We start from the raw sequence: 24,951 nt of genomic DNA on the forward strand, positions 1-24,951 counted from the left end.
CTGCCGGAGAGATATGTTATCTCTGGTTACTGAGAGGCTGTGCAGCTTGTCTGTCATGTGTCTGGCTATATAATGAGGCATCAAGGTGAAACGCGTTGTTCCTCATTGCTCTGCCTCTCCTTGCCACAATGCCTTTGACCGCTGTTAACTCTTGAAGATCCTGTTATCACCTTATACTCACTACATCTAATCCTAGTCTAGTCCTAGTGCATTCTATTCACTTAGTGTCTGATTTAGAGATTTAGAGTAGGCCACAAGATTAGTTTTCATTTGTGCTCATTCTTGTAAACCAAAAAGTAGCACCAGATAACAGCACCATAAATCTGACTTAAGATAGCAATGAACTTGCCAATCCGGACACTCGACCCAAGTATATATAGATGGGTACAGCCAATCCGCTTTCCTGGGGCTCCAGTATTACAGCAGAACGCGGCGCACACAGAATATGGTGGTGTCAAAGAGCTTACAGATTCCTATCCGGTCCATAAGGGCTCACAATAAGATATATTCAGCTAGTTAATACCTTTAACAGCTCAGTAAGCCATAACACGTTCCACAGAATCAAAGAAGCCTTTAGAAAAACTGCACAGTTTTCAGAGCTACACTAAGTTAACTGTAAGTGCTTCTACAAAAAACAATAAAATCTAAATATATAAAACATACCTAAGCATGATATGCAGAGAACAAAAGCGAGAACAGAAATGATTCTTTCATAAAGTATAAAATGTAATAGGACCGAAGGTGATAAAAATGTCTTCATCATCATCAGCTATTTACATAGTGTTACTAGTTCTGCAGCGATGTACAGATAACTCATATCAGTCCCTAACCCATAGGAGCTTACAGTCTAAATTCCCTAACATACATACACATACAGAGAGATTAAAGACAATTTAATAGCAGCCTACTTAATTAACCTACTAGTATGTTTCTTGTTTCTGGAGTGTGGGAGGAAACCGGAGCACCCGCAGTAAACCCACGCAAACCGGTGGTAGTCACTTTAACGATGCTGTAAACACCGACATGTGAAAAACACAGACTTACGTATACACAGACACAATTCCGATGTGAGGAGAACCCGACACTTTAAAATAACGTCACTTTGAACCGCCACTTGCATATTTAAAGCGGCAATGCAACGGACCCGGCGTACGATCATGCAAGGTAAGTAGGAACTTTAATCCTAGCTCTAATCTCGGTACGGTTAAGTTCCTACTTACCTTGCATGATCGTACGCCGGGTCCGTTGCATTGCCGCTTTAAATATGCAAGTGGCGGTTCAAAGTGACGTTATTTTAAAGTGTCGGGCTCTCCTCACATCGGAATTGTGTCTGTGTATAGGCAAGTCTGTGTTTTTCACATGTCGCTGTGTTTTCATTCGGATTATTTATGTTGCTGTAAACACTGTCGGTGTTTACAGCATCATGAATACATACTACACCCATAAGGCCATGGTCAGGAATCAAACTCATGGCCCCAGTGCTGTGAGACAGACGTGACAAGGACACACTCAGTCAGGACTTTGTCCTGATTGTAGGGACAGTTGGGAGGTATGTCCCACTTCACACGGCTCTGCTCGAAAGGGGAGAGCTGTGAGTTGGAGAGCAGCCAAGCACTGTCTAAAACTATAGCCACACCCCGAAGTACGCTGGCCACGCCCACTGGCGGTGTGGCAGTACCCCTCTCTACAAATCCTGCGTTTGCCCCAGTACTGTACTACATAAATTATACCTAGACTCTGCTGCAACACCTCCACTTTTTCTTTTTAGAAGCTTTAGTGAATCTAACCCTTAGATTCAGTGTCTTGTTACTGTGCTGCAAAACAAAAGATAATTACATTATCACTAATTAGCCAAAATTGCTGTCTTTAGCCAGTACATAAGGCAAGATATATCATCTTTGAAAAATAATATGGGGAGAGGGGTGCTCTTGTTACCCCCTTTCCCTTCCTCGTGTGACTGAAAATGTGGTAGCACAAATATTGGGGTGCTCAAGCACCCAGGGAGATGGCTCCTATGTCACCAGGTGACATTCGACTGCTGTGCAGACAATAAACTGGCGCACACAGAGATTTGCAAAACAGAAAACAAAATCTCACAATTTTATTACTGGACAGCGCAATAAACAAATTCTCTATAAAATTGTCTCTTTCAATGGTTCTAGTATGTTTCCATGAAAGCCGGGTGTTCTCCATCATCCCCACGATGCTAGATGTGTGTAGGAGGAGGCCAGACTAGCAAACCAATAACTCCATTGTCACAAAAATAAACCATATAAAGATTGAGATAAACTTGATCCTGCCTGAGAGCTGGGCAGCCCTCCCTCTCATTCAGATGGAAATGTTCCCCAGCCTATGTCTACACATACTATTTGGAGAGCATAAGAAGAATGTGGAATGTCTTTGCCGGAGCTGTGGGAAGAATGGCTTCCTTTTCTAAAGCAAACCAGAAGATCTAATGTTGTAGCCAAAGACATCACCCCTACAGACATCTCAGGAGGCTTCCCCTTATTGAAGGCTTTAAACTGCATCAGCATATGAACAATGCAGCCAGCACAGTCTCTAACCCCACTCACATTCTTCAGCTACAGCTACCGGCTTTCAAACTGGAGAAGGAAGAGTTCGTTCCTGCAGTTTGTCAGGGAGAATACCCTCACCCAACCCTGTGCAAGATCTATGTTACAAGCTATAGTCAAAGCAATTTAAAGTTCTGTAGAATGAAATGCAATTCAACTCTGCAGCGTATATCATTATAGAAAGAGACACAGTGCCTTTTTGTTACAGATTATTTCAATAGATTTGATGCTTGTCTTCTCTGATAACTTAATACCGGCCCCACTTGCTATGATATCAAAGTTAAGTTTGGGCACTTGGCTCTATATTAGGACGTCTGGCCGTATAAGGGGTGCGATGTCCGATAATAGTCATATGTAAATCGGTGGTATCATTATCGGGCATGTTTGGAAATGCAACTAGGAGTGTAGATTTAACCGCTTGAAAACCAATATAAGCCATTACAAATATAAGACTATACTTGTGGGGAAATTAACCAAACCTTCAAAAAAAGAAAAGTGGAGGTGTTGCCCATAGCAACCAATCAGATTCTAGCTATCGTATTCTAGAATGTATTAGTTAAATTACAGCTAGAATCTGAGTGGTTGCTAGGGGCAACACCTCCACTTTCTCTTTTTTGAAGGTTTGCTAAATCTACCTACCTCCCAATGACAGGCAGCTCAAAACGAGCGCAAAACTCTAGTCCTTTTGCAGAGGGGTGACGGCCATTTTCCCCACCACTCAGCAAGAGTCAACTCGCCTATAAAATGCACCATGTCCACCCCTTTATCGAATGTCAATTATTCTGCTCTTCAAAATAAAATGTCAGTATGGTATTGCCCCACAAGCTTTTATTCTTGAACAAGCGTCACCCTCTCAAGATGCGTCAGCTGCGAAACAGTAACAATTTGCGCCAGATGTACATCGGACGTACAAGTGTATAAGGCCTACGCCTCACGCCAGCATAGATGCCCAACAGTGTTATTAGTAAATTCGCATTACCCTATTCGTACACAATATATTTATGTAATGAAGGGTCATATAGACAAGAGGTAATAGTGTTCAATATAAAAATGGAATTAAATACAAACACAAATTAAAATATATTACATTAAAATGACATGAAATAAAAATTAAGGTTAAATTAAATAATGGTGCAGGTTTTCCAGGTCACAAGTGAAATGATAACCTGTGGATCCTTTACGCTGTGTCAGTCTGGAATGAATACACCTGCACTCCAGCAGGGACATATGGAAAACACGCACTGTCAGGGCTCCCTGAGGACTGGGTTTGGGAAACGATGACATAATGTAACGTAAGAGACTGCTTTCTGGAAGTAGGGTCACCGCTAGCATCCATAGCTCTGTAATAGCGCCAGAACACATTGCCAATGTTTTTGTTTTTTTCCTGGACCGTTGATATGATCAGACTCATGAATACAACAATGCTGGAGACTGATCTGGACGGCAGCCAGGGTTTTGCAAGGCATTTGGGACGCCTGTATACGCATTAAAGTGATCCATGGTTCAGTAGTTAAGAGGCACTACCTGAAATATTACAGCTGCAAGCTGTGTACTTCCATTAGGGTATAAATAAATAAAACAGGGAAACTATAAAACGTGGAATTCCTTTTAAAAAAATCGCCATTCAGCCCAGCGGCGGAAAATAACTGACTCCTACACAACATCACCGCTGTATGTGAAACTGTGAGGCTACATAGACCGGATTACACGAGTTACACGCTGTTTCATGGCAATGACTAAGGGCAGTGGAATTTTAAATACATCAATATAAATCTGAATATAGAACAAGGATTAAGTTACTATGCAGTCTTTAGGAACGCCGTCCTTAATGCTACGGTTGTAAAGCCTCACAGCATTGAAGCTTCAAGTCATTATGTAGCATACCATTATGTGGCACAGTGAAATGTGGTCTAATGTCACAGTAAACATAGCGGAAGTACCGCTTTATGGGGATACATAACAGTGTTCCTTTATCCCCCTAATGAAAGCATAGCATGTATTAAACAGTGTAACTTGTTCCTTAGTGCAGGCAACATATATATAATAAAATTAGTGTATTCAATTAGATATCACTCTCTTTATAATGCTTACCCTCACTTTAATGCAAGTTTGTTAAGATGGTATTATAAAGGAGGGCGGGCTGTAATTGTTTTGTTTTTGATGTGTAGCAACCAATCAGCAATTAGCTTTCCCCGGTCTAGTGCAAGCGATTTGTCGATGTGGTATACTGCAGATTTGCTGTTTGTTGGGCAGCATGGTGGCTAAGTGGTTAGCACTTCTGCCTCACAGCACTGGGGTCATGAGTTCGATTCCCGACCATGGCCTTATCTGTGAGGAGTTTGTATGTTCTCCCCGTGTTTGTGTGGGTTTCCTCCGGGTGCTCCGGTTTCCTCCCACACTCCAAAAACATACTAGTAGGTTAATTGGCTGCTATCAAAATTGCCCTTAATCTCTCTCGGTCTATGTATGTATGTTAGGGGATTTAGATTGTAAGCTCCAATGGGGCAGGGACTCATGTGAGCGAGTTCTCTGTAGAGCGCTGCGGAATTAGTGGCGCTATATAAGTAGATGATGATGATGATGTTGGTAACCTTTCCTCCACCAACCCCCGTATTGTATCTTGTATTGTAACGCAACATAATATTCTTCAATGCCTTAATTCTATTTCATCTGGAAAGGAATGCGACATCTTTAAATCTACTCTGGCCAATGGCACCAAGCCAAGGCATTTGCTAGTGAAGACTGTTTCTAACGACTTCTAGTGGTCTAATTTGAAAACGGGTCACCATTCCAGAAATAACAGCGGAATAACTCTCAATCATTATTGTGGTCACATCCAAACTTTAAGAGAGTCCCCTGGGTGCTAAATTGATGTTGATCTTGATAGCGGTGTTTGTGTTCAGCTGGCTGGATGCTGAGAACTTACAGGCACTTTGTCACCGACACGCTAACTGCCTAATCTGACCTTACCATACATGGAAAGTAAAAGTAAAAATGTCCATCATCATACAGAGGCCGTAAATTATTCTCCAGGGACTCCTGCTTGTATAGCGAACATTATCCTGAGACAAATCTAAGCAAATGTCTGAAACAGTCCGTGGCGAGTACAAGTGTCAGCGTGGACAACAGCTGAATGGAATTTGGAGAGATGTCACCTAACGACAGGCCGGCAGCTATTGAGTCTTGTAGCTTTGAATGTGTTCACTGTTATGACACAGGGATGTCAAGGACAAAATGGTAGAATACTGACTGTGGTGGAACTACAAGTCCCATCATGTCTTGCCAGCTGGTAGATAAAAAGGCATGTTGGCACTTGTAGCTCACAGGCATTTTACTACATGTAGCCCAAATTTGACCTTGAGGCTTGTCCCCTCTTTGCAAGTAGTCACAATTATTAACAATCATTTATAGATCGATGGTCATGTTGCAGAATACTGTAGGATATACATATAGATCTATGAACAACGGTTGAATAGTGTCAAAGGGCGAGTACATGGTACCTTTCTTGTAAGTTTATATGAGCATGTCCCAATAAAGGTCCTAATGATTTTAGAAGATGATAATGGGCCATTGTGATTGGTCTGGGGCATCAGAGGGTACAGGGAGTACAGCTGTATGGGGCTCGACAGCAGAGTGGGGCCCCATCAGCCCTGGGCCCAAGCTAATTTATTAAGGGCTGGGGCCTCCGCAGTGAATTAAGGGAGGTAGCGGACGCTCTGTCTTGGCAGCAGCTGCGCCCGAGATGTGAGAGGTGGCATGGGGAGAGACCTCTGCGTGTAATTAGGAATGCGGCAGCGGGGTCCCTTGTAGGCAGCATGTCTGCCTCCGCTCCCAAGATGTCGTGGGCCACAGTTGTTGCTATTTGCTCCAGTACCAGCCCCCAGGTGCCCGGCTCCCGGACAGAGATTAATTAAGAACGTCACACGCTGTCAATAGAGCCAAAAGGAGACAGCAAGAAGACGCAGAGAGGTAAGTAAACTACTGCAGGGGTTAGGTGGTACCGGGGAAGGGGGGTAGCTGTAGAGAATGGGGGCAGTAGGCAAATGTTGGGTAGACAATAATTTAAAAATGGAGGTGGGGCGAGAGAAGGAATGAGGGGCGCCCTGTCTGTTACATTTGTACTGGGTCCCGCAATTTCTGCTGGCAGCCCTGGTCTGGGGGTCACACGTGCAGCTATTACGGATCAATCACCTAATGAATGTCACCAGCAGTACTGCTGCAAGTGTGACCAGGATTAGTTAAGTCAAATATCTGTACTTTACACAGCAACACGTCCGTAACTAGGGCTGTGCGATAGGGGCGACCACCCAGTGCGCAATGCTGAAGGGGGGGGGCGCAATTTAGGAATATTTTAGGTTCATTTGGTTAAAATTGAAGGCTAGGGGGGGGGCGGCATTGGTCTTTCTCACCCCAGGCGCTAGAATTCTAAGTTACGGCTCTGCACAGTAGGATAGTATGATATCTCCTGTTAGCATACTGTGACATGAATCCGGCCAAAGCACACCCATAATTAGCAATGCCACACCTGCAAATGACTAAGCCATCCCCTTTTGGACCCAAAACCATAAACATGGGGACTGTTTTGAGGTATGTTAATGGTTCCATATAATATACAGCATCTAACTCATATTACCGTCTGTAGGAAAAGTACCTGAAACCTTTAGAGGTCTAAATGTCTGTGAACGTTACTTACACTTCTTTGTGTGCATCAACTTGTATTTCAGGTTTGCAGCGTGCACAGAGGTCTTACTAAGATTGGGTGTAAAGGCAAGAGAAATCTGTGATGTTCTAAACATAATCTGCAATAAAATAAATTACCTCCTTGTCTGTGCGTTGGGCAAACAGTGCCATAAAACAAGTAGATAACATGTAAGCGTTGTTACACCAACCACAAAGAGCAGGCAAAGCCTGTTCTGAATTAAATCAAAGCCGGCGGGCGACTACTTTAGATGTTTTATCACCATACATGGAGAACAATGGGTTTATAAAGTAGTGTAGCAGCCATTCAGTTGATAATAGGAAGTATCGCTTGTATCAGTAACTATAAACAAGAGTATGTGAGTTTAAATAGAGTAGTGTCTTGTAACAAACACTACAAAATGCAATTCCTTATTGACATTTATTCCTTTGCCGTAGCAGTAATGCAGCATTTCTGCAACTTGTAATAAGATTATATTTGCAAATGTCCTATTTGGTGACATATTGCAGATTGACGTCTATAAGCATCAAGGAGTTGATCCCATCACACTCCTCATTTTCTCACCCACGTTCAATGACAGGTGTCTTGTGCAGAAAGCTGGCCAGGAAGCCTTTGGTTTGGTTCCTGTCCCTGAGCTTTGGACAAATAGCAGTGAAGTCTGAACCAGGTTTATACAATGAGATAGCACCCAGTGCTATGGCATAGTGACAGGAAATCCCAGTGATGTCACCAGGTGATGTCACTAGGGAATTCCCCCAGGTCAGCAGGTCTGGATCCTTGCTAGGAATTGCCAATTAAGGCATTACTAATAGATCCACGCTGACATACATCTAATTGTAACTTCTAGTGATCTATTTTAAAGAGTTACCAAACTAATTCTCTGTGTGACCCCAAAAAATAAAACAATATAACATTTGGTTTGGTAGAATGAATGAATTAAAAAAATAAAATTGCCGGCAAAATTGACTCAGGGCAAAACTATGAAAAATGAGTCTGATCAGAGGGTAAATCAACTCAGGCCTTGAAGAGGTTAAATGATGCATAGTACAATTATAGACTTCCAGTAACACACATATTTCTGCCATACAGTATTTATTATATATTCCATATTTAAAAGGGGGTTTCCACCCCCAGATGACTTCGTTGGCTATTACATTCCCTCCAGCTAATATTGCTCAATACACTGATTTATCGCCGTCTTCCTTTTATGCGTTTCTGTCATGTCTAAATTTCAGCTGAGAGCGTTATTTATTTTGTGCTGCTTTGGGGTATGAGAGTATACAATGTCTGACATTGTACCTTATATAATACAGTACAGTTGAGAGCGATAGAAGTAATTGGCCAGATTAGGAAACTATTGGCAGCAGAAAATTGATGGGCTTCTAGTTATAAAATAACTTCTTATTTATTTTACTTTGCGAGTTCCTTTTCAAACCTTGCTGTACATTGGATTTGAAAATTAAAATTTACAGACATTATACTTTTAATAACATGGGCCTATTTAGGAGAGAAGCCTGGTGCTTTGGCTCCATAAGACCCCTCACTAATTCAGGCCTGATTATTTTGTATTACGCAGCCTGCCCCTTTAGACCGACCGTTCCAAACTCAGATCTATATTTCATGAAGCATTATTCGCTCTCCGCAGCAGTGGGGTCACTTGTACCATGGAGATAGTGTTACAGGATCTCTTGGCCCGCGTTCGTGGCTTCACTTTTAGCTCTTAGCATTTGTAAACTGTGTACTTAGCAGAAAACAGCAGGCAACAGCAAAGCCAGAAGCAATTATTAACGTACTGAAAATATTACACAGGATTACTACATACCTGATCTATAAAAGTCCTACTGATCACTTAGCTCGAACTGATCACTACCTATCTTAAATAATCAACCAATTTTTTTTTATTTTTTTTTGCCTGAAAATAAACTTAGTCCAGGCATGCAATGGCCTTGTAGGTTTGCATGCAGTGTGGTGGTAATGCCATGCCGTGTCACTTGTGTTTTTACTGGCACTTGTTCACTGTATTATACCATGGGCACTAAAATGCTCTTTGCACTGTACTAGGGTCACTTAAATGTTCTGTAACATTCTGAGGTGAATAGAATGTTATCTGTATTGTACTCAGAAGATTAGAATGCTCTCTGTATTGTACTAAACGGCAAAGTGGTTAGCATTGCTACCTCATTTCATTGGACCCCTAAGCTTGATTCTGGCCCGTTTGCTATCTGAGTGGAGTTTGTATGTTCTCCGTGTGTTACGTGGGATTCCTCCTACAGTTCATATCATACTGGTAGATGAATCTGTTCCTGAGTAAATAGACTCTAAATTGTTTGTACGTTCTACTTATGGTAGGAAGATTAGATTGTTAGCTCCACTGGAGCAGGGACTGATTAAGCCATAATGCTGCGTAGGCGACCTAAACTCTGTTATCCCTGTATAAGACCTGAAAATTCCCGCATTAAGCCAGCCAATCGGATCATGACAATGCTATGGGGGCATTTTATCCACTCAAAAAAAGGAGGAGCCATGGAATATTTACAGTGCATCATCATCACCATTTATTTATATAGCGCCACCGATTCCACAGCGCTGTACAGAGAACTCACTCACATCAGTCCCTGCCCCATTGGAGCTTACAGTCTAAATTCCCTAATATACACACAGACAGACAGACAGACTAGGGTCAATTTTGATAGCAGCCAATTAACCTACCAGTATGTTTTTGGAGTGTGGAAGGAAACCAGAGCACCCGGAGGAAACCCACGCAAACACGGGGAGAACATACAAACTCCAGTCAGATAAGGCCATGGTCAGGAATTGAACTCTAGTGCTGTGAGACAGAAGTGCTAACCACTGAGCCACCGTGCTGCCACGCTCCAAATAATCAATTAACACATAGTGTAATTCAATGCTAATGATCACAAGTTGTTTTTGATCAGAATTTGTTTAATAAATTTCACACAATTGGTAATAATTGTTGGAGGAAGACCTGGTCTCCAAAATGAGATTCAATTTAAGGGCCCTGAAATAGGCTCAGTAAAGTAGTTTGGAACATAGTTAAGTCCTCCAGTGACAGCCAGTGAAACGTGAACAAAGAAATAAAATACAAAGTATTGGATATCTGCAACACAAAGACACAGACATCCAGACAAAAGCATAACTATCACGCTGCTCTGACCGCTGAAGCTCATGCAGTTAACTGATAGAGTTCACTAATGTTCCTGCTTTACCACAGATAAGTGGGGGTATTTTAATAAAAAAGGGAAAAAAAAGCCATTTGCTTTGGTACCACCAGGAAAGGATTTCCACCATTACACTTCCTAGGTATGGAGCTTGAATAGAAGAAACCCTAAGGGGGGAGTTTATCAACCATTCTAAAAAAGACAAGTGGAGTTGTTGCCCATAGCAACCAATCAGATTCTAGCTATCATTTATCTCGTACACTCTAGAAAATGATAACAAGAATCTGATTGGTTGCTCTGGGCTACACCTCCACTTTTTCTTTTTGGAAAGTTTGATAAATATACCCCTAAGACTTTTTTATTTTATTTACCCTCTATTTGTTTATGTAGAGGAGTTTCTCTTCTTCCAAATGAGTTTGTTGACCAAGGTAATCCTAAATGCTCCTGGGTACGAATTACAAAAAACAAACAAAAAAACCAAACAGAACCAAAAACCCCACTAGTCTAAAGCTATGTACACAATGACATGCGGGGTTTAAATTCTGCTTGGATACCTAAAGTTCACATCTGCAACCTTACTAGTAGCAATGACTTTGTCGTTTAGTTAAAGTGTTATCTTTATGTAATGCCTGTGATGGATGTGTTTTCTTATGTTGGCAAACCAAAATAAAAGTTGTTATAAAAAATAAATAAATAAATTTTAAAAAAAAGTCTTGGTTAAAAAGTAATTTTAAGAATTACACATTATATGGGCAGCACGGTGGCTCAGTGGTTAGCACTTCTGCCTCACAGCACTGGGGTCATGAGTTCAATTCCCGACCATGGCCTTATCTGTGTGGAGTTTGTATGTTCTCCCCGTGTTTGCGTGGGTTTCCTCCCACACTCCAAAAACATACTAGTAAGCTAATAGGCTGCTATAAAATTGACCCTAGTCTCCCTCTGTGTGTGTATGTTAGGGAATTTATACTGTAAGCTCCAATGGGGCACGGACTGATGTGAGCGAGTTCTCTGTACAGCGCTGCGGAATTAGTGGCGCTATATAAATAAATGGTGATGATGATATACCTGTGTTTGTTGCAGTGAGTTTTCTTAATGCTTATTATTGCATTTCAATGCGTCAACGCAGTTATGTATGAAGGCGTTCCTTCCTACATAACTTCTTGTTGCATGTGTGTTCTCCACTGTAGCAGGGATGAATGTGAATGATTAATTATTCCCTGTAAAACGCTACATAATATTTTGCCTGCATATAATAATAATAATAATAATAATATGGTTCATATGCATTTCTATTTTTGTTTTAACATACAATGAAAAGTGGATTGCAAACACCAGTGTATACAGTGGTACATACGGTGGGCGCACACACTACGATATCACAGCAAATATTAATTGGTTGGCTCGATATAGCAGCAGAGGTGACTCCAATACAATCATGATGCTGAATAATTAACAAAGTTGAACTTTTTCGGATCAACGTCAGGCATGTTGGTGAAGGCGGACAGATGATTACCGCAGATGACCGCTATCTATCCATCCCAAGCTTTGTCCCTAAGTCTAACATTAATCCATGGCCACTGGTGAAGTCGGAGAGCTTCCATGAATCTGATTACTGGATCTTAGGTCTGTCTGTGGGGACATCCAACAGCACCAGTAAGGCATAGCTCCAAATTGTCCCTATTTAGGGGTACTGATTTGCAGACCCACATAGGGGTGTGGCTTTGTGATTATATGGGCGTGGTTTGGTTGGTTCATGTAAGGGAAATAATCGTCTCCCAATTTTGCTTTTTTTGAAATGTTGGGAGGTACGGGAGAGATGCTTGTAAAACCATTTCAATATGTGGCATCTGTGAAAAATAATCTCATAATGATGCTGTAAAACAAAGTTACTTCTTGAGGCATTTTTTGCACAAAAATTATTTGAGAACCACTTATTTAAAAACAAAAGAGCTTTGTAATGATATGTTGCAATCTTATTTGATCTTCTACTGAAAGAAAATTATAACTCGCAGAGAGAGACAAATCCATTCTAAGGTATTCCCAGTACAAGGAGCTCCTGATGCACTTTTCATAATCTCACTAATAAATTACCATGAAATATGACAGGCTTGATAAATAAAGGTATTTAGCATTTCAACACATCATTGGAGCATCTGTGTTTTATCCCATCCAAACAGAAAACCAATGTTTTGTACAGGGCTATTAAAAACTATAGATAACGCAAATATATATCTTGTGATTTCCTAAATGAAACCCACAAGTTTATTTTTTCACAAAACAACATATGTTATCAAGAACACAAAGGATGTTCTTCCAAGTAATGGGTAGTGTCTAAACAGATGAGTTAACGAAGTAAAAGCTAAGACTACCACATAACCAAATATATATCTCAGTGGCTGGTCATCTTATTGCCCAGTCCTCACTAACACGTCATTCATCTCCCGATATATTCTGTGCTGCTGAGGACACTGCTCCTTCCACTATATAACTCTCAGTCTGTGGCTTCCTGCTGCCTCCATTCCCCTCCTCACATCATGTCACTGCCCCTGTCACATGCAGCCCTGTCCTCACTAACACATCATTCATCTCCTGATATATTCTGTGCTGCTGGATGACCCTGTTCCTTCCACTACATAACTCTCAGTCTGTGGCTTCCTGCTGCCTCCATTTCCCGCCTCACATCATGTCACTGGCCCTGTACTAATATAATAAGATATCAGCACCCTCCTGACATGTTATGCTGCTGCGAGCCTTCTAATAATCCGATTAGCTGCAGATTTTTCCATCCTCACCTACTTCAACACTGGCAGACACACAGACATGCATGGTAACCATTGATTTATAGCTGCACTGCCACCTAGTAGAAGGTGCAGGTGGTTATCCAAGAGCTTCTGCTCCTCCTTCAGCCCTGGCCTGAAACCAGAGGGAGTGTGTGAGCGGGAGAATCAAGAGATTGCCGCTTGGTCCTCCAAAAATACTATGCCGCCATTATAAGTTGGATTCCAAAATTCCAGAATATGACTACTCACTGGTGGTGGTGAAGGCGTACTCCAATTGTAGCTGGGAGGCTTTTGCAGGCATTTCATTTATTGCCAGAGTTGAATATCTGGTAAACCCATATTTGTCCAAAAAATGTATATAAAATACACACCTAGTAAGTAAGACCATGGGAGAAAACAAAAAGCTATAACTGGAAAATTACCACAAATTTTATATATATATATATATATATATATATATATATATATATATATATATATATATTTAAATAAATATAAAATAAAATTGGCCTGGTTATGAATAGATAAAAAAACCCTGTTATATGGAGCAGTTAATAAAAATATAAAATACAAATATAAATTGCTTGAATGAGGTGACCCCAATATGTAGTATTTCCGTCCATTATGACTTCCATCCCAGAACACTCTGCGGTAGGGACCCTGTAATGTCACCATTTTACATCAGCTGAATTCTCAAGAATATTCGTTCAGCCTACAAAATGGCTGACCCCACAACACGGCTGACCTCACAAAATGGCTGACCCCACAACACGTGGAAGAACGCTACACTTGAAATACAAACTGAAGCTGTAAACGAAGTTCAAAATTTATAAAGGGAATCTATAAATTAAACCTTCATAAGCGATCCATTCAAATCTTTGCGTTTAATGTTTACGGTTCCTGCTCATGACGCTAGAATTTGTTATTGGGATATTTGTTTAATAATATTCCAGGAAAATGATTCTAAAACAAGACAAAATAACACTATTGCTGTGTGCCACCAACGGGAACTAGAGGGAACGGTTCCAGTGAGTCATCCGCTAATTGAACAGGATGACACACCAAATCTAATCCCAAACGAAAAACTCAGCTCGCACAGACACAGAAATCACTTCTTGCACCAGACGTCAGGGACACGTCTCCTGATGTTACATTCCCTGCATCTCACATCAAATCTATCTCTTATTAAGTCATTATTTTATTACGTGCAATAAAACAGACCACTGCTTAGATAGCCTTTGACTCCCAGATGCCGGAAACCATTACAGGAGCTTGCATATTTCCTCAGATGTATTAAAGGGAAAAAAAAATAAATGACATATATAATATGTTTCCTCATGAATCACAGAAATGGGAACCGGCTGGCAGAATATTATTTATTACATGTGCACGGGATGACTGGAAGAATATCAATTTGGGATTCACTGGTTTTCTAAAGAACATCATTGTATGAGTTTATTTATAAGGGAATTGATTTTGACAGGATAATCAAGTTAATGGAGGGTACTCAGAGCCCCCTGCCACGCCTAAATAGGCATAACTACAACTGAAAACACACCACCCTATAGAGCAGTGATGGCTAACCTGTGGCACTCCAGGTGTTGTGAAACTACAAGTCCCAGCATGCTTTGCCAATATATAGAAGCTTATTGCTGGAAGGGTATGCTGGGACTTGTAGTTTCACAACACCTGGAGTGTCACAGGTTAGCCAACACTGCTATTGAGCATTTTCTGCATCTGCAAAGTACGTTGTGCTTTATATTCCATATGTAATATTTTAATGAAAAGATCTTTATATAGGATTTCATAACAGGGTTTTGGTTCATGTTAGATTTGAATTCCCTACTCCCAATCACGGCCAAAGCTTCAGTGAGCAAGTGGCCTTAAACAGCAATTGTCAGCAGATAGTAGGTCACATTCAGCCAACGTCCGCCTCTGCTCCGCGCCCCGTGCTTGTCGGCCTTGTCACGTAACCTAGTGTGACACGTGAGCTCGTCACACAGAAATATTGGAACTTGAAACAATCTCTGTAAAGACGGATTTCAGCTATAATTATAAAGGTCTCATTAATCAACTAATTAATCCCACGCTGCGTAGAACTCGACGGGGTGTCTTGACATATTTTTTAAAAAACAAACAACATGAAGTTAACGTTTTCTAGACTTTGTAACAGGAATATCTCACCATGAGGTGGGACAGCAAACAAGTTTAACACAGTCTATATAGTCGGATATATTATTTTACATAAACCGCGGATGTATCTATAAACTTTTCCAACTGGCGTTTACAAAGCGTTAATAGAGATTACATCACTAAGACATAATGCAGACGTTAAGCGAAAGGTTATAACTGAGCATAGATTGCCCTTGTTTTATGCTTCTTGCATATTCTGTATTATACATACTTGCCAACCTTTCCTCGTTGGCTTCAGGGAGATCCCAAGGGAGGTGGGTGTGCAGGGGCGGGGCTTGACGAATTGCATCATTTTGGCACCGCCCCTAAATGATTGTCACAATTTTGGGCAATTAAAGCAGGGGGCGGAGCTAAGATGACAATATTTGCGTCATTAATGCCCGCCCCCCTCCACTTATCTATTGCGGGGGCGAGAACCGGGAGGTCTCCCAGAAACGCGGGAGTCCCCGGACATTCCGGGACAGTAGGCAACTATGCGTTAAAGAAAAGCAGCTAATGAATCTCTAGAGACTGAAGTGTCTTTTACATTTCTGTCTCCATTACTGAAGTCATGTTGTCTTACCTCTCAGTCTTTGATTAGATCTTGGTATCCATGAAAATGGCCACCTCCATAGGCATCAATACATGGACATAGGACACAATTTCTGAACTGTGTCATCATGCCACAAATGGCGACGCCAACCACGTCTTGTACTGGCTCAGCATCAGGGAGAATGCCAGACTATTCAGGGAGTGAGGGAGATCACCCCTATTTCAGGGAGTCTCCCTGACATTCAGGGAGAGTTGGCAAGTATGGTATTATGCTGTGTTTATCTATCATGCGCCCTATGTCTTACATGTTATGTTTGATGTATTGGTTTTGATGCAGCTATGCAATGTTCTGTATTTTGGTTTGACCTCTATGGTAGATAATAATAATTATACTAAAAATAATGGAATTGTTTAAATAATTTTTTTTTTGCTTCCTTTGTAGAAACGTTATTGTAAGATTCTAGAACATCCCTGCACTGACAGCACACACACCTAGTGTAGTTTAGACAAACATGTTTAATATAAACTGAGAGAACCCAATGGTATAAACCAGGTTATCAGTTAATGCTGATCTCTAATTGCCTTGAGCAAGAGTCCTGGCAAATTATCTAAATAACCTGTAATCCAGGGATTTGACTCACATCCTGAGCACCGTACAGCGTCTTTACTGTGAGATTTACAAATTTATGTATAAATCTCTTCTAGGGTGTAGTCTTATGACCAAAATGAACAGTGGTGAGAATGGATAGTGATTGCTGCTTGGTCCTTGGCTGCGTCCAACAGGACAATGTTTTTGGCTCACTGGCCAATCTGTTTGTTATGTTGGAAAGTCTGATTGGCTGATAAACACAAACTGTATTTATCTGTGGCCACTGTGCACCATGGATTGCAAAATCGGGGTATGTGCATGTGTGTGATTTTATATCATATTTTTAATTAAAAAATAATAATATGCACACATCTGCAAAGGCTGGCACGGTAAAACAATAAGTTAACCCTTACCTCTGGTCAGAATCGCCAGAGTAGATGAGTATCACTACGCCTTGGTAGGATTTTGTTAATAAATGTTCACAATAAATGGCTACATTTTTTTAAAAAAATTAATAATTCAGATTTAACACCAGACCTGTAACTCTCCAGGTGTTGTAAAACTACATGTCCCAGCATGCCCTGCCAGCTGTAATCTGGCTATCTGCTGGCAGAACATGCTGGGACTTGTAGTTTCACAACAACTGGAGAGCCAATATATAAATAGGATCCTAAGGGGACGACACAATTAGCAGCGAGGTAACCTCACGGGGTATGTCTCTGCGTCATGTGTAGGTAAAAATCTTTGCTCACTTTGCGAGCATCGATAGTAATTGCTCTCATTTGTGCAGACAACGTTCAAGGCTGCCACAAAAACACATAGCTAATGGAATTGCTCCCTAAATGTCCAAATTTCACTCCATGACAAGCTGAGAAATATACTTTTGTACATGACCCGACTTATGTATGAGGTAAAATGGTTTCTTGGAGGGATTACACGCCATATTCCACCACATTTTCAATTGGAGAGCGATTGATAATCACCGGTTAGCCAGATGGCATTACAAAGGGCTGTTATAACGGCTCAGCAGCATGATGAAAGGTCAGGATAATCCACATTTATTTTAATGAGGTCACAATGAATATCCAAAATGTTTCATTCCACGTGCCTTGTCCCCTGGCTGCTGGGAACTCAAGAACGTTCACTAAATCATTCACCAATGCCAGGTTAAGGCCGAAAACATTGTCAGAGCCTAACTTCCTCCTTAATTTCAAACAGTGCATCTTACTAAATCAATGATTAACAGGAGCTAGACGTGGACTGGTTAGGAGCTCTGTGCAGAACTGCGATTAAGGTGGACTGCTAGCAACAAGATCACTGCAGAAATCCTTTTCAGAAACAATGCTTCCTGTTCAGGAAATTAGGCAAAATAAATCCAGCTATACAAAAAAATAATAACGTTGCTCAGTCTCCCCCTCCTCCTTTTTTTTTACTTCAAAAAATAAGGTAAAACAGATATAGGGTTTCAATTATGGGAAAATTGTTATGAGCTAAAGATTTAAGGTGGTAAAAGAAAAAAAAATGTATTTTGTACATTATTCAATATGTACAAAATACATGAAGAACAAAGATTACTCCCCCTTCCCCTCTATGCTGGCCCAAATAGCCAGACATCAAGGGGAGCAATTCCCTACGTGTTTAGTGGTGAATGATATATAGCTACAATATTATAACTCTCTACACCCGTTGTTTATTTCATAGTTGGGCAGCAACATGTAGTCAGGAGAGCTTGTTGTGAAGTCACTGGGTGTGTGTTTATACAGCTAAGCAGGGATATAATTATTATTATACACAGATGTAAAAGATTTCAAGGGGTGGGTCTTATATCCGCGGCTTTAGTTCCATGTTTAAGGTCTCTAAGGATAACTCTTTAGTAGGGTTATACACCTTGTATTCATTTCAGAACTTAGCTAAGAGATGGGTATATATCATGGGGGACATTTACTAAACTGCGGGTTTGAAAAAGTGGAGATGTTGCCTATAGCAACCAGTCTAGCTGTCATTTTGTAGAATATACTAAAAAAAATAATAACTAGAATCTGATTGGTTGCTATAGGCAACATCTCCACTTTTTCAAACCCGCAGTTTAGTAAATATACTCCCATGTGTGTTTTCCCCAACTAAGAACACACACAAAAAAAAAAAATTCATACATAACCGGGTGTGGAAGCTATTGGTTGCAATGACCATCTTGCACTTTTGGCTGTGGTTTGACAGAGTCATTTAGATGCGGTCTGCTCTATTTACTGGTGGAACTCCAGTCCCAACTACAAATACTGATTATGTTAGACGCAATCACTTTTGACACCGAGTGTCAATAGCGTTCTTCCAACAGCAGTGGGCAATCAGACTTAATAAGGTTTATGCGTCTAGATGTTTTGTTTGGTAGCTTAAATGCTACTTCTTTTCTCATTGCTATAATAAAAGTCTGAATTCAGCATAAAACTAACAAATTCACAGCATACGCATCACAGGCGTAGAATTGTTCTGTTCAATACAATCACACAACACTAAAAGCTATATTGGGAGTCACACCAGGCAACGGCTCAGTATGTCTCCTTGTGTGCACCTGATTATATATTGTGCACATAGATATGTACTTAGCTCTGCCAATTTTCTGCTGCGTCATCCATTATTGTTTTCACTTAATTTACGCGACCCTTAAGTTCTATGTCCAAATGTGTGTTTTTACGGAGTCTACCTCTATTCCGATTGCATATGCCCAAGTTCTCAAAGTACTGAGGCTTAAGCTTGATTCACTCCCATATTGTGATTAATGAATTCAGTAAAGGACAAAGTGGATGTGTATCCCATTAAAAAAAATTAAATAAAAAAAATATTTACATGTCCTCTGCGCAGGTGTAAAAATCCAGTCTGTTTGCACCCTGAAACCCCTCACAAACACAACGTCTCCAAGATTGTCCTTTCTGACCATATGAGACTCTTAAGACCTCCATTTTGTTTTTCTGCTTTTCTCTGTGCCAAGTGAAGATTATCATTATTATCATCTATTTATATAGCGCCAATCGTATTATGCAGCGCTGTACAGAAAATAGGTAACTATTCACATCAGTCTCTGCCCCATTAAAGCTTACAGTCTAAATTCCCTACCACACACACACAGACTAGGGTGCATTTTTTGTTTCCATTAACCAATTAACCAACTAGTATGTTTTTGGAGTGTGTGAGGAAACCAGATCAAACCCACGCAAAAAAAATGTGGAGAACATACATGCTCCACACAGATAGGACGCCACCAATGTGAGGCGTCAATGCTAACCACTGTGCCACAATGACGCCGTGTGATCCGCATGTTTGGTGTACCAGCAAAGGTACCATTTTCACCAAACTGTATTTTTAACGTGCACAAGCAGGTGTTAAGCGTGGAAGTAGCTACGCTGAATTCACAAACATGCAGAAGTGGTTTTAAATAATCCCAAAGTGTCCTGAAAATGTGCTTCAAAACCTTAAACCACAGCGTGAGCAAAGCAAAGTTGTAATGATTACAGCAAAAAGTAGCAGTGTAGAAGACTACTTTGCATGCATGGGAGAAAAGTACAACTAAACAAACATGTAAGAAGGAGAGAATCAATATACACCTACAAACATGACAACACAACTTTCCTGCCCAGCTAAGCTTACAATCTAATTTGTATAAAAAGTATTAAAGTATAAAAAGACTGCCTGAAGTCTCAAGAAGCCAACAGTTGGGTTATAGCAAAAACCATACAAGTATTGTAGTTGAATTATACAAAGTTGAGCATATGCAGTACAAGGCCTTTCAAAATACACATATACAACTTATTCTGATCATTTGTATTAAAATACTAAATCCATATAGCATGCAATATAGCTCTTATCACATAATACACAATCATGTAACTGCACATCAAATGTCATTAAACCTCCAGCAATGTAAACAGCCACAGCCAGCAACTCCTAAGAGTTCCAAAGAGCTGGGGGCTATGTAAATTGCTGCAGAACATCTTGGGAATTTGGGAAGAAATGTCACAATCCTGGGACAACATGGCTCCATAGAACATCTGCAACGACTCTCAGTTCTGCTTTCCAAGATGTTCTGCAGCAGCTGAGCTCTGTCAGGCCCTATTGGACGCTGGGCTTCTGATGGTGGAGCCTACCTGACCTGGGGACAAGTGACAATGATTTGCCTATACAGTGCATAACCTGGCAGGGCGCCTGGGAACCATATGGTGCCTGCAGCTTCCTCTCTACCCCTCCAGCAGCCCACCCTCCCCATACTTCATTGTCCAGACACAATTAGATGAGTAGAGCCTGGAACCCCAAGCACCCCCCACCCCCATAATCCAATTCACCCCCAGTGGCAGCCCCCAGTACCCTGCAATATTGTCTTACCCAGACCAGTGATCTCCTGCTCTGCCTTGTATTCCACAGGCTGCTGGCTTGGGTAGATGTCTGATCCCTGGCACATGACAGGAGGGCAGGGGGGAGCTTGCAATGCAGCCAGGCTATGTGCCTCCAAGCCCCGGACCGCACTGCCTGCCTCTGGCTCCCACTGATCACTGCTACTTGCCGGCTTCTGATCTGCTCACAGAACTCTCCAGTTCTGATCTTTGCACTTTTCTTTTTCTCTTTTGTTTGCAGTTTGAAAACTGGGCTGCAGGCTCTCCGGCGCCACCTAGTGTCCGCTCCCCGTTACAACAGCCGCTGCACACACACAGTGCCACTGTCACAGGCTAGGAGTGGCCAGTAACAAAGGTGGTACATTCCGTGAGCAGGAATGTCCTCATACCCGCTAAATCCCTCTCCACCCTGCAAGTGGTTTAGTCCAGTCCAGTACATTGCGTGCGGCTCAATCTCCAGGAGCCAACACTTAATAACACAAACACCCTCTGTGCACCACAATCATACAATGTGCATGCAGTCTGCAGGACTAAACACTTACTATGTCACTGGTGATAGCTCTGGGTTGCATCATGCATATAATAGTTTAAATCAGAGTTCCCTGTTAACCTGATTTACAGCATTTCTTTCCATTGCTTCACTTTATTGGGTAGTTTGTTAGAAAAATCCAAGTTACATTGTTTGCTTGTGTTTGAAGTCAGCAAAGTAGGTTAAGGGGCCTATTTATTAATGGCTGCAGATGCCCCCTGTTAGATATCATCCCTTATCGCAATGATAAGGGATGGTATTTCGTCGGCATTTATTAAAAAAATCATTCTGGGACAGGTCGTCCACTAGGGGGCGGTCATGGCGATGACTTTACCTCTCATCTCCGGGTTCCATAGTATAGAACTGCTAACACCAATTTCAGATGGCGTTAGCCATCGGGCTCAAGCTCCAAAAAGCTGGACTTCCAAATTCAGGAGTCTCCCGGACATTCCAGGAAAGTAGGCAACTATGCTTTGAAAAATCAGAAACAGCTGGCTTGGAGACTAATTTCAGGTCTCTGGTACATTCATTATTACCCTGTAAGAGTCCTTACATACAGCAGATTGAGATGTAAGAGCGGAGCCAGGCCGGTCATGTGACGACTACACAATAACCAGCCTTTGTGATGTCACCCAGCTTCAGGATAAAAGTCACTGCTTGGTATAGAGCAGTCAGTTATCAGCAGACTGTGAGCTCAGGGCTGTCTCTTCCATTGGGCACAATGGGCAGGTGCCCGGGGGCCCGTCAGAGGCAGCGCTAAAAAAAAATCCTACAAACAAAAAAGAAGAAAATACTTACCTTGCGGTCAGCTGGCGATCCGGCTCCCTCCCCGGTCTCCTCCTCCGTGCGGCGCTCGCTGTGCATGTCGGGCGTGACATCATCACGTCCGCCCCGTTATCCATTGCGGAGCGCAGCATGGAGGAGTCCCCCGTGTGAAAACAACTTTAATCAGCAGGCAGCAGCAGTGACTCGGAAGAACAGTGAAGAGGATCGCATCGGAGAATAAGCCGATTAAAAGGTAAGTTAAGGGTTTTTTTAAAAAAATTATTTCAAGGGACGCTGACGGCTGACCAGTGCATAAAAAAAGTGATCTATATATATTTATATATATATATATATATATATATATATATATATATATATATATATATATATATACATATATACAAGTTAACCCGCGCATGATACTCATGCATTCTAGTCAAATCAAGCTACTTAAGGTCTTAAAAAGGTTCTTGTCATGCATTTGGACCTAGCCCAGGCCTCCTCAGGGGAAGAGCGTTACTTCCCGACGCAAGCGCCCTTTTTAATGTGTGTTCATGAGGTAAAATTACCTCACCAAAATGAGTTTGAGCCCTCAACTCGTAAATTTAGCCTTTACTACCCCTTCCACGGGGGGAAGGGGGGATGATGGAAGTTAACTGACTTCACTATTCTAATTTTTTTGTCAAATAATGTCAGTATACCAAATTTCAGGTCAATTGGATGAGCCCTTTCTGAGAAAATAGTTTTTTTTCCACACACACTAACACACTCCGCCCAGCAGGTGGCGCTGCAGCTTGTTTTTGTTTTTTTCACACACAGACTAACACACGCCGCTAGGCTTATATATATATTAGAATATATAAAACCACAAAATAGATATAAAATGGCGCTATTAACCACAGCGTAAACACCACAATATAAGTATCCGGTATCAATCGTAAATACAATAGAGAAGTCCAAATTGAAGGATTGTCCCGAAAAATAGTTGGCTCAAGTATGAGCGTCAGCCACGATAACCTGCGACCAGATGGTTAGTCCGGATAAAGATGATTACTGCAACAAAAGACAGGCAGGGCGCCTCATTGTGTATTATCAAATATATAGTATAGTAAAATGTATTATGCTGCGTACTGTAGAATAATAATCGGTAGTTGATTCAAAGGTGGAGGATCCTCCTCCAAGGCTGTTCCTCTGAATTTCCAGTGAATATAAAACAATGCAGAGAAAAGCCAACATAGAGTAGTATTGTCATAGAGTCAGACATAAACTACACCTCGTGTGGATCAATATGCCACCTTGAATGACTGGGCTTCCTTATAGTGAATCAACCCATTGTGAAGGTAAATGATATAGATGGAACACCCGTGTAAACACATCTATATATAAAAAAATATATAATCTGCGTACCAGATATTCTTATGACAGCAATGTATCTGAAAAGTAGAAGACTCTTTGCAGATCAGACGTATAACAATTTCATCCCAACCTTGTTCAATGGCTGAGCAGATAACGCTTAAAAGAAAACGCTGTACGTTCTCAATGGTATTTTATGGTATATACATATATAAAACATACTTGCAAACATTTGTTTTTGGGCTTCCGGGAGATGCCGGCTGGGACGTGGGCGTGCAGGGGGCGGGGCGCCGAAATCGCTGGTGAATCGCGGCGTTTAAACCGAATTCTGCCCACTTCCTAGAAGATTGCCACACTCTCCTGGGAGTCTGGGAGACTCTCGCGAACTGCGGGAGTCTCCCGGACATTCCGAGAGAGTTGGCAAGTATGATATAAAAATCACTTTTTTTTTTACATATATATATATATATATAGATAGATAGGGGCCCCGGTGTACTGCTTTGCCCAGGGGCCCATAATGTTGTTAAGAGGGCCCTGTGTGAGCTGTATATTATACACTGTGTGTATATACTGTGTTTGCTGACATTATGTTGAATTAAAGTGTATCAGCAGACTCACTCAAGGAAATTGTGCAAGTTACACCCAGAAGTAGCGTTGTGCGCTGCCAAAGGGGGCTTGTCCTGCTTCACCTAAGGGGCCTGTCTAACGCCACCCAGGAGTGTACAGTACCAAATGGAAACATATACAGTACATATGGGAGAGAGAAAAGTAGTTAGAACAGCATTAATTGTGTATTTGCTGCATGCAGAATATCAATATGTAACCCCATCTTTCTTGCACCCCAGCTTGTATACATACACATATATATATATATATATATATATATATATATATATATATATATATATATATATATATACATACATAAGATTCTTAGTGCATATTTTGATGAAACTAGATGTCCATCTACCATGCCATGCCTCTTTCAGATGGGTACTTACACTAGCAATTTATAATACCTCATTTATTGCCTCTAAACTTACAAGGAGTATTGGTAGGAACAAGACTCCTCTGATTAAAAACACCTATGGGTTGATGGGTGGGTCACAACCTTCAAAATACACAAAATTTCAAGGGGGATGGTCCACACACCCTAATTTCCAAATACATTAAAGGTACTACACTGCTGTGATTAAAAGTACAATGCACAATCCAAAATGCAGGTGCTGTCTTTAAGCACTAAGATCATATTTATACATAATTGGAGACATATATATTAACCTCTGGCCCAGGACCCCACCCATCTATCCACATGTGTTTTTTAATCAGAGCAGTCTGGTTCCTGCCAGTAATCCTTGTAGTTTAAAAGCACTAAATG

The 24,951-nt window shown here is 41.2% G+C and overlaps 1 protein-coding gene across 6 annotated transcripts in view; it reads right to left on the minus strand.

The window, feature by feature from the left end:
- The window catches only part of RAI14 (retinoic acid induced 14), a 120,376-nt gene extending 99,201 nt beyond the window's left edge, over nt 1-21,175 (minus strand). For 2 of the 6 annotated variants that reach the window (XM_075184564.1, XM_075184545.1), the window contains exon 1: nt 20,919-21,174. The gene's annotated coding sequence lies outside the window, so the exon portion shown is untranslated. Of the gene's footprint in view, nt 1-20,918 lie in introns of all 6 variants that reach the window. The other 4 variants (XM_075184578.1, XM_075184573.1, XM_075184536.1 and 1 more) reach the window with 3 other exon arrangements.
- Nucleotides 21,176-24,951: the final 3,776 nt, after the last annotated feature.

Source organism: Mixophyes fleayi, chromosome 1 (genome assembly GCF_038048845.1).
Source record: "Mixophyes fleayi isolate aMixFle1 chromosome 1, aMixFle1.hap1, whole genome shotgun sequence".
Taxonomy (NCBI): Eukaryota; Metazoa; Chordata; class Amphibia; order Anura; family Limnodynastidae; genus Mixophyes; species Mixophyes fleayi.